The sequence below is a fragment of the Tupaia chinensis genome, unplaced genomic scaffold (assembly GCF_000334495.1).
Source record: "Tupaia chinensis unplaced genomic scaffold, TupChi_1.0 Scaffold000354_1, whole genome shotgun sequence".
Taxonomy (NCBI): domain Eukaryota; kingdom Metazoa; phylum Chordata; class Mammalia; order Scandentia; family Tupaiidae; genus Tupaia; species Tupaia belangeri.
This window is the reverse complement of record NW_006159849.1, coordinates 760,016-777,863: the sequence shown is the minus strand read 5'-3', so window position 1 is coordinate 777,863 and position 17,848 is coordinate 760,016. Positions and strand designations below refer to the sequence as shown.

Genomic DNA, 17,848 nt, shown 5'->3' with positions numbered 1-17,848 from the left:
GGGGAGGGTGGAGACAACGGCAGTGACGGGCTTCCCGGCTGCCCGAAGTGGGAGTGGTGTGGGCTGCAGGAAGGAGAGAGGAAGAGGAGCAGAAGAGGGCAGCTGCCGCCGCCGCTCACGGCCTTCCTCCCTCGGCGCTGACAGGCTGGGCCGGCGTCCGGCTGGCTCCGGAGTTCGCGCCGCCGCCTCGGTCGCTTCGGCCCCCTTGGTCCCTGGGGCCCCTGGGCCCGGCTTGCTGCGCGTGTCCGGCGGAGGGCTGCCTCCGCGTAGGGCTGCCTCCGCGCAGGGGAGGCCCGGTCCTCGCCGCGAGGGATGTGAGTGGGAGCCCAGCCCGCACGGGAGGGCCCCCGAGGTCCAAGCCTGGCGGACGCTCGGACCCGTGCCGGCTCCCGGGCTTCGCGGACCTTGGCTCGCCCGGGGTGCCGGGAAGGAACAGCCCCTGCGGACTTAGGGGCGCGCCCTTGTCGTCTGATCCCTGCAGCCGGTGGGTGTTCATTGCTGCCTGCCCTTACGGTGGGAGCGGCAGTTGCCTGTCTACCCTCCTCGCACCTCCTGCTCCCCGCCTTTCCGCTGCTAGGAGCAGTAGACTTCTCAGCCAGAAAAATCTTCCTCTTTAAGACGAAACCTAAGACAGTGCCTTACTGTTGACATTTGCATCCTTGTGTGCCTTATAGCCTTTCACCCCTTCCTTGTATCTCTTAGGTTTTTCTGGCCATTTAAATAGCCTGGAAAGAGCATTTATTCCCCTGGACGTCTGTGGTAGTAACCGCCGGGTTTTGTTTTGTTTTAGGTTGGAGAAGCAGGCAAGATAACATGATATGAACTGTTTGTCTTCTGCAAGAAGAGGCCCTTCCTCCCTTCCCGCGACGGTGGTATGCCCATCCTCCTGGCCGCTATCTTTTATTACAGCAGTAAAGACAAGGGTGTCGGGAGCTGCTCGTGTGTGCGTAGGAAGCTTAAAGCGTGTGCAGATAGGGCTTTTTGTTGCTTACTCCTCTGAAAATGGCAGGGCTGAACTTTTAATGTTGGGCTGGTATTTTGAGTTGTTTACTGTCCTCTCAGTTAAGAAACATTTTTAGGGGCCAGCAGGTGGCGTGCTGGTTAAGGGTGTTGGACTCCCACATGGCTTGCCCTGGTTGAGTATCAGACCTGGTGGCTTACCTTCTCACTCTCTCTCTCTCTCTCTCGCTGGTCAAATTAAAATAAATAAATAAAATAATTCTTTTTTAAAAAAGAAACATTTCTAATTGGTTTTACAGATAGTGTGGCTTTGCAGAGTAAAATAAAACGTTATCTGTTACCCTTTTTTCCTCTAGTAGACTAATCCTTTATCTTTTAAAAAGAGTATTTAGAATAAGAGATACTGAGAGAACGCATTAGCTGTTCTTGCAGGAGTTTCTGCTACCACATTAAATGCTTCCAGGATGGTTTTATTATATCTGCCTAAGCTTGCTGGGTCAGTTGGATTTACCCAGTTTGGTTTCTGTCATTAGTAATTTGTCAGGAGAAACTGCACTTCTCTGAATCAGAGGATAGGAGTGGCTGAGTGCCTCGTAGAGGGGAGGAGAAATATAAAGAAGGAAACTAGAAGTGGGAATAGGAGAGATGACCATTGCTTTTGGTTTCATAATAGGTTTGTACAAGTAAGTTGTTGGCCGCTGCAACTATTCTAACATGTAACAGATTTGCAAATAAATAATCAACTTTTGGCCTCCCCCCATGCACCTCACCTTTTGCCACTTCAGGTGTGAGGATCACTTGCTTGCACATATACTTAAATGTTGGTGGGTAACATATCTATAAATTAGATGTGTCGAGCAGTTGCCTTAATATTAATAGTACTTGGAATTTACCTGTACAGGACAAGGACAGCTGTAGGACTTGTTGGCTAGATAAGCGCCTAAGGCTTGCTTTGCTCTGACAAATGTCCTGCGTTTGGAGTTCATAACATATTTTAGGGGCTAGTTAAGGAGTAGTTCATTTTTTCCAGTGCCTTTCTCAGTATGGTAAGGGAACACAATATCTGTTCTCTACTTGACCTGGCTGTTGTTGAAAGGCCTGATGCTTGTGAGCAGAATAGGAAAGACCGTTGGCATTGGAGTCAGATCTGGGTGTGATTCCTGGTGTGTTTGCCATTAATAATTATATTGTTTAAAATTTCTTTGAGCCTCACTTTTATAAAATTGTTGTGAAGACTGAATAAGATGTATGCAAAGTAGTAAACTGCTTGGCAACTGTAAAAATGTTGGCTACCATCATGAGTGGGTGGGCAAAGGAGATTCAGAGGAGAGCTAAATGACTGTATATAGTGATCTTCTTCTTTAATATAATGAGAAAAAAGGCTTTTAGGTTTGAACTAAGTGGTCTTACACACTGTCCAGAAAGGTTTGATTCTTACCTCTCTTGAGTTCCTGTTGTGCTGCCTCACTATTTTACTGCCCTCCTGTGGCTAACAGTGCAAAGAACTTTCTTTTGCTTCTCTCCATTACCTTATTTCCACCCCTTTTTGGGTGGAAACTCCTAGTTTCCCAAACTGTGTGCTGAGCAGCTTTGAACTCAGGCTTGAGCTATTATTAGTTTGAAGTATTTAGCAGTTTCAACTTCAGATACCTATGTCTCTTTCTACAGTGTCTTGTCTTTGTAAAGCTATACTGTTGAACTGTGTTTTCAGAGATGAAACATCTCATGTGAAAATCAGTTGTAACAGGAGATGATGGTTGTGGTAGTATACATTTGATTCCAAGGTTTCAGAAATTGTACAGTTCCCAACAGAAATAAGCTAAGTTCTGAGGCTATCAATACTTGTTTAAATCAGCTATTTAACTGTTACTTTTGGCCTATGGATGTCCATTAAAAACTTTACTAAGAATTAAAGGACTTCCTGAGTGGAAATAGTTTGGGAACCTCTGCATTAGCTTTTAGTTTCCCTTTTTTTTATAAAATTATTCGTATAAAGCTGGTACCAGCTGATTGTGGCTTAATCTATTTCCTTTCCTGTTTAATATCTTTATAACTTCTGCCCAATTTTGTTCACTTTAAAACTAATCCTGTTACTTACTTGTTTTCCCAGTCACTTGATGTCTTTTCTATTACTGGTCTTCTGATCCTCCCCCCTCAACTTACCATGCCCCAAATGAAAATGATCATTTTTATGGTCCTAATTTCTTTTTCTGGTGGTCACGTAGGGCTTAAATTGAACATTATCTTTTTATTCCTTATGAGGTTTTTGCCTTAGGGTATGTGTGCTCACCAGAGAAAGAGACAGAGACAGTGAGAGAGAAAGTGAGAAATCACCCCCAGAGGCAATGGCCACACCACAATCCCTTTTCTTCTGTTCTTCTCCCAGGATCTTGGGCACATGTGCAGACATGCCTGGCGTGATTTTTCAAGTCACTAAGTCTGGGACTCTAACCGTGTTCAGCCATGTGGGAATCCAGTGACCTAACTACTGTGCCATCTGCTGGCCCCAAATTGGGCATCATCTTTATACTACCTTTTTCATTTACCTCTTGTATCAACCTGTTCAACATGTCTATATTTTTATCTTTCATATCTATATTTTATCCCCTTTTCTTCCTAAATCCCAGGACTTGTTTCCTGAGCCTAGAATTGTTTTTTGTTTGTTTTATTTTAGATGGGGTCTTGTGTCACAGTCTTCCTGCCTCAGCCTCTAAGTATAGTCATATGCAATTACTCTGGCTCTTTCAGGCAGGATCTGACTGTGTTGTCTATTGGCAATTAACTTAAAAAAATTAATTTCATTTATTAATTATTATTATTATATTTTAATCCACCAGAGAGGGAGAGAGAGAAAGTGAGAAAGCAAGCCACCAGCTCTGGAATTTAAACCATCGTTGTTCATGTGGGAGTTCAGTGCCTCAACCACCACAATACCTGCGGGCCCCACCATGAATTTTTGACCCTCCTGCCTCAGTCTCCTAAGTAACTCAGACTACAGATATGTGCCGCCACTCTTGGCTTCTAGGGTGGGCCAGAATCAAACCTGGGCCTCCCACATAGCCTTATCCTATCCAATGGCAGTATCAACCAACATGCTCTGCTGTGGCTGGGCCGTGACCTAGAATGTTGAAAGTCATACTAGCTTTCTCAGAATCCAGCGTCTTTTCCTTCTGTTTATGTTTGCTAGAAGTGTCATGATACTACTCTTTACTGTAGCAGTCTTTTTGCCCTCATATCTTCAGTAGCTTATCGTTTTCTACCTACGTAACTCTCTTTTCCTGACCTTTAAGATACTGTTTTTGATCCCTTCCCTGTTTATTCAGTCTTTTGTCTTCAGCAAACATGTTGTCTTGCAAGATTTCTACCCTTTTTATTTACAAGCTACACTTATTCTGTCCTTTAATTTTCAGTCATGTTCTTCATCCTTTTCCTACTAAGTCTAATTTTCCACTGCTCATTAGCGATGGAACAGTGGAGCAGTGTCTTAGTCTCCTAATAAGAGAAATGGGGAAAACTGTAGTGCTTTTTCCATACAGTTGTGAGAATTAAGTGAATTATTGAATTAAAAGCCCTCAAATCAAGCACATTAAGATCCCTTTAAATGGTGGCTATAATTATTATAAAGGTTTATTTTCACTACTAATATAATCTTAGATTACAATTTTACCTCATTTGTGAAACTGTTTCTCACTAACCATTGCTTTTTTTCTTCTTTATATTTCTATAACTCTTTAGTCTTAGAATGTCCTTACATAGTTTAATTAAATAGCATGATTTAGTTGCTTGGTAGTTATTTTCCTAGCATTAGCCATGTTTTTTGAGTTTGATTGTAGATGGTTTGAGGAACAATATCATAGATTAAAAAAAAAAGAACAGCCTGTATCTCATGGGCAGCATCCAATAAATACATGTTAGCTGTTTTTTTTAAATGTTATTAAAATATTACCTAGGAGCATTTCATAATCAGAATTTACTAATCTAAAATTATTTAATAAGCAGTAATAAATGCTCTGTTCCCAAGCACTGATACCAAAAAGGCAGGCTGAAAGCTACCCTTGGGAAAAACAAAAAGGATTAAAAAAAGAACTTTACTCAAATCACCAAATGTTCATTAATACTTACAGTGCAAAAGGTACTTTGTTATGTCCGAAAAAGACACAGAGAAATATAAAATAGGTTTCTTTCCCAGAATTCTTATAGTGTAGTTGGGGAGATAAGTTAAATAATAACAGTTTTAGGTATTTGAGACCACTTAGAGTTTTGATGAGTGGAGAAACACCACGGAGGAGGTAGGAGCAAAACCAGGGAAAGGAACTTGTGTAGGAGCTAAGTAAAGTAAAAATATGTATGGCACATTCAGAGAATAGTACATCGGACAACTTGGCCGAAATAAGGTTGGTTTGAGAGACTAGTAAGATTGAAATAGTAGATGGGACCAGCAGTTGGGGTAATGGCTATGTCACTGGACTCCCATGTAGTAGACCGCAGTTCCAGTCCTGGACCCGGTGGCTTGGGCTCACACAGGGCACGTGTTGTGTGCTTGCCCAAGATCCTCAGAGGAGAAGGGATTGCAGTGTGGCCATCCCCCGCTGGTGGGTGATTTCTCACTTTCTGTCTCTCTGTCTCTCTCTGTCTTTCTGGTGAGTACACGTGCCCTATAGCAAAAACCTCTCAAAAAAAAAAAAAAAAGATTGAAATAATAGAAACGTGGGGCCAGCAGCTGGCATAGTAGTTTAGGCACTGGACTCCCACATGGATGACCATGGTTCAAGTGCCGGATCTGGCAGCTTGAAACTTAAGCCAGTGTGTGTGTGTGTATGTGTGTGTGTGTGTGTGTGTGTGTGTGTGTGTGCACGTGCACATGAATGAACATATGTGCCCAGAATTCCTGGAGGAGAGGGGATTGCAGTGTGGCCATCCTTATGGGTGTGTGTGGGGGATTTCTCACTGTCCCTCTCAAAGTCTCTTTGTCTATCCTGCAAGTACATGTGCCCTATGGTATACACCTTAACTAAAATAGTAGTAAGGTTAAAAATGCAGATTGGAATTATATTATGGATGACTTCGAGTACTAGGGTGAGAAGAAGATGTCCTTTGACCTGTAGGTAATAGAGAAACCTTAACATTTTTTGAATTAGGAAAGAGCTTGCTAAAATAAATAGTATAGGAAAATCAAAATGACAGCAGTAGTAGATGTAGTATAGATTGTAAAAAGAGGACATATAGGGGACCAGCAGTTAGCGTAATGGCTGTGTCGCTGGACTCCCACGTAGTCGACCACGGTTCGCCTCCCGGACCCGGTGGCCTAAAATAAGTGTAGCTTGTAAATAACTCATGCCAGGCGCATGTGCGTGCGTGCCAAGATCCCGAGAGGAGAACAGAGGAGAAGGGATTGCGGCGTGACCATCCCCCCTGGGGGGTGATTTCTCGCTTTCTGTCTCTGTCTCTGTCTGTCTGGCGAGCGCACGTGCCCTATAGCAAAAACCTCTCAAAAAAATAGAGGACATATAGATAGGAAAATAATGTAGACTTGAAGTAATAGGACTTGGACTTAGTGGAAATAAATTAGACTGGAGAGATGAAAGACTTAACGGTGTACCAGACGAGAAAGGAGGATGGGGAAAGGAATAATGAAAGATGACTCTGAAGGTTTTTGTTGTGTTTTGTTGTTGTTGTTTTTGTGTTTTTTTTTTTTTTTTTTTTTTGAGAGGTTTTTGCTGTAGGGCATGTGCGCTCACCAGAAAGACAGAGAGAGACATAGAGACAGAAAGCGAGAAATCACCACCCAGGGGCGATGGCCACACCGAAGTCCCTTCTCCTCCATTCTCCTCTCAGGATCTTGGGCACGCACACACATGCCTGGCATGAGTGTAAGCCACCGGGTCCGGGACTCAAACTGCGGTCGACTACATGGGAGTCCAGCGACATAGCCATCATGCCAACTGCTGGTCCTGACTCTGAAGTTTTGATCCTCAGTGATAGAGGAAATTTAAAAAATGTTCGAATTCCAAGACATCTCAACATGGGCCAATCTGTATATTTTGTATATTAGGAATTTAAAACCCAGAGAGAGTTAACTGTGCTTCCATAGTTACCTGGCTAGTTAGTGACAAAATGAACTAGAATTTTGTTAATAGCAATACTGACAAAAATAGATATGGTAGCTGATGGAGGGGATACAGACAGCTGAGCCCGAATTTTGTATATACTGACTTGGAGTAGACCAGTCAGTATATATATAGGTGTTAAGTTTGAGGTGAGGTAATGGTGGGACAGTGACAATAGACAAACAGTGGGGCATCTGACTAGAACCTGATACTGTGGTGCTCAGAGAGAAGAGTGGAGTAATTATAGAAAATTGCCTATAATTAGGGAGTGGGTGAAAGAAGAGAAATTAGTGAAGAAGACAAAGAAGGAGCAGTTAGTATAAGAGAGACAAGTGGGTGGATCAGTATGTTGATCATTGCTGATCACTGCTAAGAAATGAGATGAATCAAAAAGGTCTTTAAATTATGTATTCATGTTTTTCCTAATATGAAATCTAGGAAAGCAGAGGAAAGAAGAAAATTGCTTAGTCTGCTCATGCAGAAATAACCACTGTTCATATTTTGTTCTCTCTGGTCTAATAAAGGACCTTTGGATTCGACAGTTAGGTGATCATTAGAAACTTCTAGCCAATGCTCTCCATTTCTAGGACTAATGATGACAATTTTAGACATAACAAAGACTGGGAGATATTTTTTGACCTAGTGTTTTTCATTCATCTGTGTTCTCTCATACCATATTGTACAGGTACTACATTCTTTTTTTTTTTTTGGAGAGGTTTTTGCTATAGGGTGTGTGCGCTAGCATGAGAGACAGAGAGACAAAGTGAGAAATCACCCCCCGGGGGGATGGCCATGCTGCAATCCCTTCTCCTTCATTTTCCTCTGGGGATCTTGGGCACGCATGCACATGCACATGCACCCAGCATGAGTTTCAGCCACCGGGTCCGGGACTCTAACTATGGTCGACTACATGGGAGTCCAGTGACACAGCCATTATGCCAACTGCTGGTGCTGGTACTACCATTCTTTACAGGAATTAGCCCTGCAATTGTTTTATCTGAATGATATCAGGTTAGACAAATTGATCTTTTGGTGCTGTTGTACTGGTAAAATCTGAATAAGGTGATAAAATACTAATTTCTAAAAGGAAAGGCATTCTTAGTAGATGACTTATAAAACTGGGGGTTGAATGATTCAGAGGCTCAGGTTAGAAAGACTGGAAAAGGCAAATGAAAACTTTCTAGTTTAAAGCCTGTACAGTATAGTTAGAGGAGATAAACTAGGTTGGCATAGTCCACAGGCTCTCTGTTTTGCTTACATGCTTATTTTGTTTTTCCCAAGGATGACCTTCTGCTGGGCTTCTTGGCATCAATGCTTGGGAATAGGGTATTTGTTACTGTTTATTAAATTATTTTAGTTTAATAGATTTCTGATTATGAAATGCTGTAGGTAATATTTTTATAATATAAAAAGCAACGTGATGTGAAAAATTGTATTGTTTTGGAAATTAGAGGATTAGAAATTGATTCTGCTGGCAACATGGTATGTAATTTTTAACAAATCACATAATCATTGACTTGTATTTTTTCCTTGTTCAAAAAATGAGGACATGGACTAAAAATTGTTTTAATTTTTTACTTTTTAAAAAAAAAGTTATTTATTTAATTTTCTTTATTCATTCATTCATTATAATTTGACTAGAGAGAGACACACACAGAGAGGGGGAAAGTGAAAAAGCCACCAGGTCCTAGACTCAAACTGTGGTCAGCCATGTGAGAGTGTCCAGCTCCTTAACTACCACATCCCCTGCTGGCCCACCCTTTTTTTTTTTTTTTTTTAGGAATTTAATTGTTTATTTTTAAAAAATAAGGCCATATAGTAAAATATGTAGAAAACTTAAAAAGAGTGGCTTACCAATGTTTATAACAAAAACCAGCAGTTCTTCCCTTCTCTTCAATCTTTGACTCTTTTTCTCTAGGCAACTATTTTAAAATCTCATGATGGTATCTGTGGTTCTTACCTCCATATTTCTAAACATCATAATCTACCATCAGTAGATCCCACTAACCTCTATACTTTTCTCTTTTCCCCTTTAAAATGAATGAATTGTTGAGGGGCCAGCAGGTGGCATAGTGCTTAACTCGCTGGACCCCCACATAATCTACCATGGTTCGAGTCACAGACCCAGCAGCTTGAAACTCATGCTGACATGTGTGCGTGTGTGCCCAAAATCCTGAGAGGAGAATGGAGGAGACGGGATTACAGCAAGGCCATCATCCTTGGGGGTTGATTTCTCACTTCTGTCTTTGTTTCTCTCTGTCTCTCCAGCGAGCGTATGTGCTGTGTAGCAAAAATCTTTAAAATAAAATAAAATAAATAATAATAATAAATAAAAATGAATGGTTAGGTGTTAAATCTGAGACCTCTTCACCTACTTGTTGAGGGACTCATCTCCTTTGCTTTCATGACTTTACCACTATATTTCTCTGTTCTTTTTTCTTGCATTTTCATTCTTTCCCTCTACTGGGCCATTTCTACCATTATGTATTCTGGTTGCTATTTCTGTGTAATAAAATCATCCCAAAACTTAGCGATGTAAAACAACTACTTTATTAGACTCATAGTTGTCATAGGTCGGTAATTCAAATTAGGCACACCTGGGATGACTTTGTTTCTCTTCCACATTGTCTGGGACCTCAGTTGGGAAGACTTACAAGCTGGGGGTGACTTGAAGGCAGGGGACTGGAATCATTTGAAGATGTCTTCACCCATGTGACAGATAGTTGATGCTGGCTGTTGCCTGGATCTCAGCTGGGCTGTTAACTAGAGCATGTATATGTGGCCTGGACTTCCTCACAATATGGGGGCTTCAGGGTGGTCAGCTTCCTTACATGGTGAGGCAGGATTCAAAACCTAGTGGTTAAGGGAACCAGATCCCATATGGCCAACTATGGTTCAAATCCCGGCCTTGGAGGCTTGAAAAACACTCTGGGTACATGTGTGAGAGTCCCCAAAATCCTCACAGGATAGAGAAATGGAGAAGGGATTGTGGTACGACCATGCTCCATTGAGGGGGTGCTTTCTCTTTTTCTCTGTCTCTCTCTGGGGAGTAAAAATATCCTCCGGCAATTAAAAAAAGAAAGTGAATATCTCAGTGTGTCTTAGCATAAAGCATCTTTTATGATTTAGTCTTGGCAGTAATACAGTGTAACTTTTGCCACATTCTACTGGTTATAGGTGTGTCAGAAGGTTGTCTAGAGTCAAGGAGGAAGGGAATTAGACTCTACTTATTGATGGGGAAACAGCAAGGTCAAATTGTGGAAGAAATGTATGTGGCATAGTAGATATTATGACTATCTCAGGATAATATTGCCGCGATAGTGTATTCTTTTGCTACATTTTACAACCCTCCCACATCCAAAGTGCATGTGAAATACTTGAACTCTCTTCTCAAAGATCCCTAATTCACATCCTATCATGACATTAGCTCAGAATCCAGTACAGTATTTCATCATCCAGGTTTCCTGCATATGGTTCCCCTTGAACTGAAGACCGGTGAGGAGATCGTTTATATGTCCCCTACACTTTTGACATATGTTGGAAAGGCACAAGTAAACCTTAGTAGACAGGGAAAAGAGAGGGAAAAGAGAGGCATACAGTAGTATATAGCATTTCTGAAATCCCACTGGGCATATGTTGTCAGTTCATTAGGACTAAATTTTCCAGGTTGTTCTTAATGGGCAGTGGCTTCTTTTTTTTGGGTCTGTGGTTTCTGCAATATTCTTTCCCTTCCCTTCCTTTCCCTTTTCTTTTCTCCTCACTGAGAAGTAGTCTGTATTTGTAACAATAGCCTTCTGAACTTGCTTTCTTGTATGTAGTTCGGGTCCAAAGTCTACTTTTATTTTGTGTAATAACTGTCCCTTTCATTCCAAGCTAATATAACTCCCTTAAAAATTTAATGGGCATCCTGTACATCAGTTCATACTCTACTTCATCAGACAAAAACTATTAATATAACCATAAAACTTTTTTGGGAGGCACTCTCTCCTACCTTGGACTCCCTGTGAGGCTGTTGTGGAACACCACTTTAAATCCCTTGATAATCTTGTCTGAAAGGATCTGCTAAGGTACTGATTGAGATCTTAGCAAAGGATTTTACAGTAGCATTCTAGATTTGATCTTTGCCCTTGTATCTTTGGAGAGATACAAGACTTCATTGTGGGCTGAATTGCTGGCTGAAAAGTCTGTTCTGGGCCCTTTAATTTCCTGGACATGCTGCTCAAAAAGTAGATAGTACAATACATTCTTTAGCTCGACTTTGCCTTCTCAGTTATGAATACAATTAGAAGAAGTTAAACAGCTTCAGCATTTTACCTAGAATCTCAGTTCATTAGATATATATTTTATTTTCGACATTACTGGAGGTGATAATTTTGTCAAAACTGTCTAGTGCTAACAAAGATCTTCTCTTATTCAGCTTTCAGTAACATTTTCTTTACTTTCCTCACTGACAGTTATCTTGAGACCTGTTAGCCTTCCATTAAGTCTCCTCCAGATCCTTTAAATTTGTGAACACAGACCTCAGTTGAGTCCTCATCTATTCCTGCCTATACTAGAATGAAAACACTGTTCCCTAATACAGTGTTTATCAGAATTACCTGAGGGCTTATTGAAACACACATACAGGACCCCATCTCTTGGTATTCTGTTTCAGTGGGTCTGGGATGGGATCTGAGAACTTGCCTTTTTATAATAACAAACTCCCAGGCAATGTTGATCTGGGGATCAGATTGTGAGAGTCACTAGTTTATACTCAGGATTGTCAAAGTTTTCCTATAAAGGACCAGATAGTAAAGTATTTTAGACTATGTGGACAAGATTGTCTCTATTGCAACTACTCAATTCTGCCTTTATAGTGCAAAAGCAACCATAGACAGTATATAAACAAATGACCATGGCTGTGTTCCAATAAACCTTTATTTACAAAGGCAGACAGTGGTCGAATTTGACCTGTGAGCTGTAGTCTGCCAATCGCCAATTTATGTCATTATGTAACCCTGTATTTACTTCAAGCTACTACCCACTTTTCATTCTTCTTTAGAAGAAAATTCTTTGAAAGATTTGTTTGTATTTATCTCTTTTTATTCTCTCTTAAAAATGTATTGTTTTTTGAATAGGTAGCACTGAAATGTTTTTTAATTAAAAGAACATTAAATATCTTTGTGTATATGGCAATATAGGGGTGTGTGTGTGTGTGATCATAACCATAGGTTAAATAGAAGACGAATTGCTGATTCAAAGTGGTATGTAATACTAATTTCAACAAATATTGCTAAATTGATATAGAAGTGCCATTTTATGCTATTCTACACCTTTACTAACAGTGTATTTTCAGGGAACTTGATCTTTGCCAATTTGAGACATGAAAAACAGAATCTCTTTATTTTGGGGAACTGTTTACTCACATCTTGGCCCATTTTCTATTGAATCATTGTTTTTTTACTTTGATTTGCAGCAGTTTTTTCTATACTACAGAAAATTGGTCTGTTTGTGAAGTGAATTATAAATATTTTCTGTAGGTTATCTTTTTATGTTTTTGACTGTTAATAGTGTGATGTTTTTCTGTCATGCGTACATTTTAAACTTTTGTTCTGTTATTTTTGTCAGTCATCTCTTTTATTACTTCTGGTTTTTATGTTTAAGTGGGTTCCTTCTCAACCCGAAAATTATATTTTGAAACTCTCTCATGTTTTCTTGATGTATCTGGAATTCATGTTGGTACAAGGTATAAAACAGAATCCAACTTTTCCTCAGATGGTTGGTTGATTGTTCCAAAACTATTTCTCAAATAACTCATCATTTTTCTGTTGCTATGAAATGCTAGTGTTTTAAATTGTATATATAGTTGGATCTATTTCAAAGCTTTGTTTCGTTCTAACTATGACTTCTGTAAAACTACACTGTGAGTTCTTAGGGGATATTTCTATTAATTTCTTTTTTGTTTGTTTGTTTTGAGAGATTTTTTGCTACAGGGTGTGTGTGCTCACTGGAGATACAGAGAGATAGAAAAGGAAAAATCCCCCTCACCCCCCTGTCCCGGATGGAGGAGTGGCCACACCACAATCCTTTCTCCTCCATCCTCCTCTTGGGACTCTGGGCATGCATGAATATGTACCCAGCATGAGTTTTAAGCCGCCAGGTCCAGGATTTGAATCTTTGTCGACTGTGGTGTGGGAATCCAGTGACTTAACCACTATACCGCCACCTGGCTCCTCTATTAATTTCTTTATTTCCAGGTACTAGATGATGTTTATTAGCATATGGGAGGTATTCATGTATTTGAAAATAAAATAATTAGGTCAACAGTTTAGGGATATAAGCGGATCTTTTTGGCAGTTATTCAAATTAATTATTACTTTAATTCATTAATTCCTGTTTACTCATGTTTTTAAACTTGGATTTAACCTTATTTTTTAAATTTTATTTTTGAGGGATTTTATTGTGAAGTATTGTTTCTGTATTTAGTGAGTGAGTACTTGCTAACTCACGAGTCTGCTCTTATTAATCACTTTTTGGCCTTAAGTTATTAAAAATTTATAGTATGGCTTTTATGTCATATTTGCATACCAGAGGAATCTTGTCACTTCATAATGGCAGTTCATAGGATAGAGTCATCTGAGCATTGAAATCACCAAGGAGAAGTTAGTTTAACTTAATTTAGCAGTTCTATGGATAATTAACCAGGTGAGAAAAGGTAGAATAAAGATAAGTCTGGATTTTATGAGTTAATATTTCAAAGATTATACTTAGGATTATACTTATATACATATATATATAAATATATGTGAACGGTTTTATTTAATTCTATTTATTTATTTATTTATTTAAATTTGAGTAGAAAGAGAGAAACAGAAAGAGAGAGAGGGAAAGTGAGAAAGCAAGCTGCCAGGTCCAGGACTTGAACCACCGTCAGTCATGCGGGAGTCTAGCATCCCAACCACTATGCCGTCTGCTGGTCCCAGAATAATATTTTTTGAGCCTTTAAAATAGAAATATTCTATTCTGATTCTCTTTTTTTTGTATTTATATATGTATAGGTTTATTAGTATGATTTTTTTTAAATACATTGGAGTACTGAGTTTTGTTTGTTTTGGGGGGTAGGGATGATGTGCAACATAGTTTACACTGAATTGCATCTTCAGTTGTAATGATATTGCTGGAATTCCACATTCAGCCTTTAACATATATGAACCCTATCATGTTAGAAAAATATTAATCCTGTTCTTTTACCCTCACTTGTACCTGCCACAGACTCTTAAAGGTAAACATGCTGTGATAATTGGATTATATTTATTACCATGAACATTTACGGTTGTTAGAAGTAACATAAAATATACTTTTAGCATAATAAGTTTTACAATATCTCTGGTTGAGTTACTTTCCTTCGTCCCCATGCTCTACCTCTTATCCTCACTTGATAGCAGCATTTAGATAGCTAAGTATATTGGTGTTAATGAACGTTAGACATGATTTTAGGACTTGAGAATGAACCAGAGAAGAAAATAGTGAATTATAGTGTAAGTCTGTGTGATGAATGACAGGTTAATGAGGGAGTGAAAATTCATTCAAAACAATGCTTCAGTGTCTAAAGAATTGTTTCATATCCACATTTATATATGCCACATTCTTTGCTTGTTTCCCCTTAAGTGCTTAATTTTATTTTTTATCTGAATGAATCATGATAGTCATTAAAGATTTATTTCAGAGCAATATCTGAAATAATCAGTATTCTAGTTTAGTAGTATTTTAAAAATTAATAGGAACTTAAATTCACAATGATTTAAATGACATTTTTTGTTTGTTTGTTTTGAGGGGTTTTGCTATATGGCGTGTACACTTGCCAGAAAGACAGAGAGGGAGAGAGAGACAGAAAGTGAGAAATCACCCCCAGGGGGGAAGACCAAACCTCAGTCCCTTCTCCTCCATTCTCCTCTCAGGATATTGAGCATACATGCATGCGCACTCGGTGTGAGTTTAAGTCACTGGGTCCAGGACTCGAACCGTGGTCAACTACATGGGAGTTCAGCAACATAGCCATTTTGCCAACTACTGGTCCCTGAAAGGACTTTTAGATTGTTTTGAATATCAATAGCAAAAGATAGTGTTAAGTGCTTAAAAAGTAGAATTAGTTAAATTTCTTATGGAAGTTTAATTTCTATAGGAAAACTCATCAAAATCATTTGAAAACGTGTTGGTAATATAGACTCTGAATAAAATGGTTTTGAAAAGAGATCTTAAGAAAAAATAAAACCCAACTTTCAAAGATCTGTTTAAACTCCTTTCCCTTCCTCTTTGCTCACATTTTGTGTGTGTGCATGTTAGTTATAAATTCTAGTATTCAAACTGTGGTTGCCTATGTGAAATCTGGTTCTCTTAACCATGAAGCAATGGGTCTGGCCCTTACAGATATTGTACTAGATTTATTCTTAGGCATTTTATTTTTTTGGTTACTATTAGAAAGGATACTATTTTTTTTTTTTTTGAGAGGTTTTTGCTATAGGGCGCGTGCACTCGCCAGACAGACAGAGAGAGACAGAGAGACAGAAAGCAGGAAATCACCCCCCAGGGGGGGTGGCCACGCCGCAATCCCTTCTCCTCCATTCTCCTCTCGGGATCTTGGGTACACATGCACATGCACCCAGCATGAGTTTAAGCCACCGGGTCCGGGACTCGAACCGCGGTCGACTACGTGGGAGTCCAGCGACATAGCCATTACACTAACTGCTGGTCCCGAAAGGATACTATTTTAGAATCTTCAGTTTTTGTTTACAGGGGGAGGAAAGAAAGAAAGTGCCCCCCAGTTGACTGTGGTTACACTACAATCCCTTCTCTTTTATTTCTCTATCGTGCTGGGATTTTGGGATTTTAAGCCAAATCTAGGAAAAGAATGAAGAACCCACATATTTATAATTTTGAGTACTTCATTTCTTTTTTTGTCTTAATTTACATACATTATCATTTCTTTTTACTAATTCTTATTTTTAAAAGAATTATTTATTTATTTAATTCCATTTGTTATTATTTTTTAATTTGACCAGAGAGAGACAGAGATAGAGAGAAAGAGAAAGCGTGAGAGCAAGCCACCAGATCCAGGACTCGAACCACAGTCGGCCATGTTAGAATTCAGCGCCTTTAACCACCACACCACTTGCTGGCCCCTTTACTGGTTCTTATAATGTGGGTTTGTTCATATACATTCTGTAAGCATCCTTTTTTTCTGAAAATATATTTATTTCACCTTAAGTTTTGAAGATTATTTTTCTGGGACTATAGAATTCTAGATCCAAAGCTTCTCCTTCATTCCCTCCTCCACCCCCACAACAAGTACTTTGTTTTCTGGCTTCCATTGTTTCTGAAGATATGTTAGTTCTATTTCTTGGCTGTACTGTAGGGCACCTGCTTCCCCTGGAAGAGACAGAGGGAAAGTGAGAAATCACCCCCACAGCGGGGGCAGGGGACAATTCCTTCTCCACTGTCTTGGGATTTGGGGCATGTGTACACATGTGCCCGGTGTGATTTTCAAGCTGCCAGTCTAGGACTTGAACCATCGTTGGCCATCTGGGACTCTAGCACCTTAACCATCGTACCACCTGTTGGCCCCTTGTGTGTAGCTACTTTCAAGATTTTATTCTTTGTCTTTGGTTTTTAGCACTTGACTGTGGTATAATATGTATGGATATATAGTAATTGCAGTTTAATTTTTTGTACTAGTGTTTTGATATTTTTTACAAATTTGGATAAAATTTCATTAATATTTTAAAAGTATTTTTTGGCCCAGCCCATGATATGGTGGTTAAAGTGCTGGATCCCGTATGGATAACTGTATGGTTTGAATCCCAGACCGACTGCTTAAAAAACATGCCAGGTAGGCTAGCAGGTGGTGTGGTCATTATGTCGCTGGACTTTCACATGGCCAAACATGGTTTGAGTCCTGGATCTGGTGGCTTGAAAATCATGCCAGGTGCATGTGCATGTGCATGCATGCCCAAAATCATAGAAGGACAACAGAGGAGAAGGGATTATGGCTTGGCCATCCTCTCTGGGGGGTGATTTTTCACTTTCTCTCTCATTGTCTCTGTCCCTCTCTTTCCAGCAAGGAAGGGTATGTATGCATGCACATGCCCAAAGGCAAAAAAAAAAGAAAAAAAGAAGAAAAAATTACTGTGTGTGTGCATGCATACTCAAAATCACTAGACAAGAATAGAGAAGAGATTGTGGTATGACCATCCCTCAGGGGGTGCTTTTCTCTCTTCCTCTCTCTTTCTCTGATGAGAGCACACACCCTATAGCAAATTAAAATATATATTTCTTCTGTCCCACTCACAGGTGTTAGACTCCTTGATGTTTTAGAGTTTACATATCACTTTCGTATCTTCATGAATCATAGTACTTTTTCACTGTAGATTCTTCATACTACGTATTTTTAAAAAATTCATTTTAATTTACATTTAATCACATATATCTTTTATTCTTTTTCATTTATTTATTTTATAATTAAAGTATGAATTTATTTTGATACAAAAACTTTTTGAAATTCATATATAGTTTCACCTTTACACGTATTTCTATGAGCTTTTATCTTCCTGCAACTTTAAAAAAATTAATTAATTTACTTTCATTCCCTAAGCATCATCAACAGTATACAAAATGTGATTTCCTATCCAGGATATACTGCATAGTTGCTTAGTCATGCATATTAGCATCAATAATTTTCCATTTCTAGTTTCATATATATATATATATATATGTATGTATGTTTTTTTTTTTCTCCTATTTTTGAC

The 17,848-nt window shown here is 39.2% G+C and overlaps 1 protein-coding gene across 1 annotated transcript in view; it reads left to right on the top strand.

Annotated features, from left to right (window-relative positions):
* Positions 1 to 6: 6 nt before the first annotated feature.
* Positions 7 to 17,848, top strand: part of JAK2 (Janus kinase 2) — a 107,753-nt gene continuing 89,911 nt past the window's right edge. Inside the window, exons 1-2 of the mRNA XM_006152421.3 lie at positions 7 to 484; positions 791 to 872. The gene's annotated coding sequence lies outside the window, so the exon portion shown is untranslated. The remainder of the gene's footprint in view (positions 485 to 790; positions 873 to 17,848) is intronic.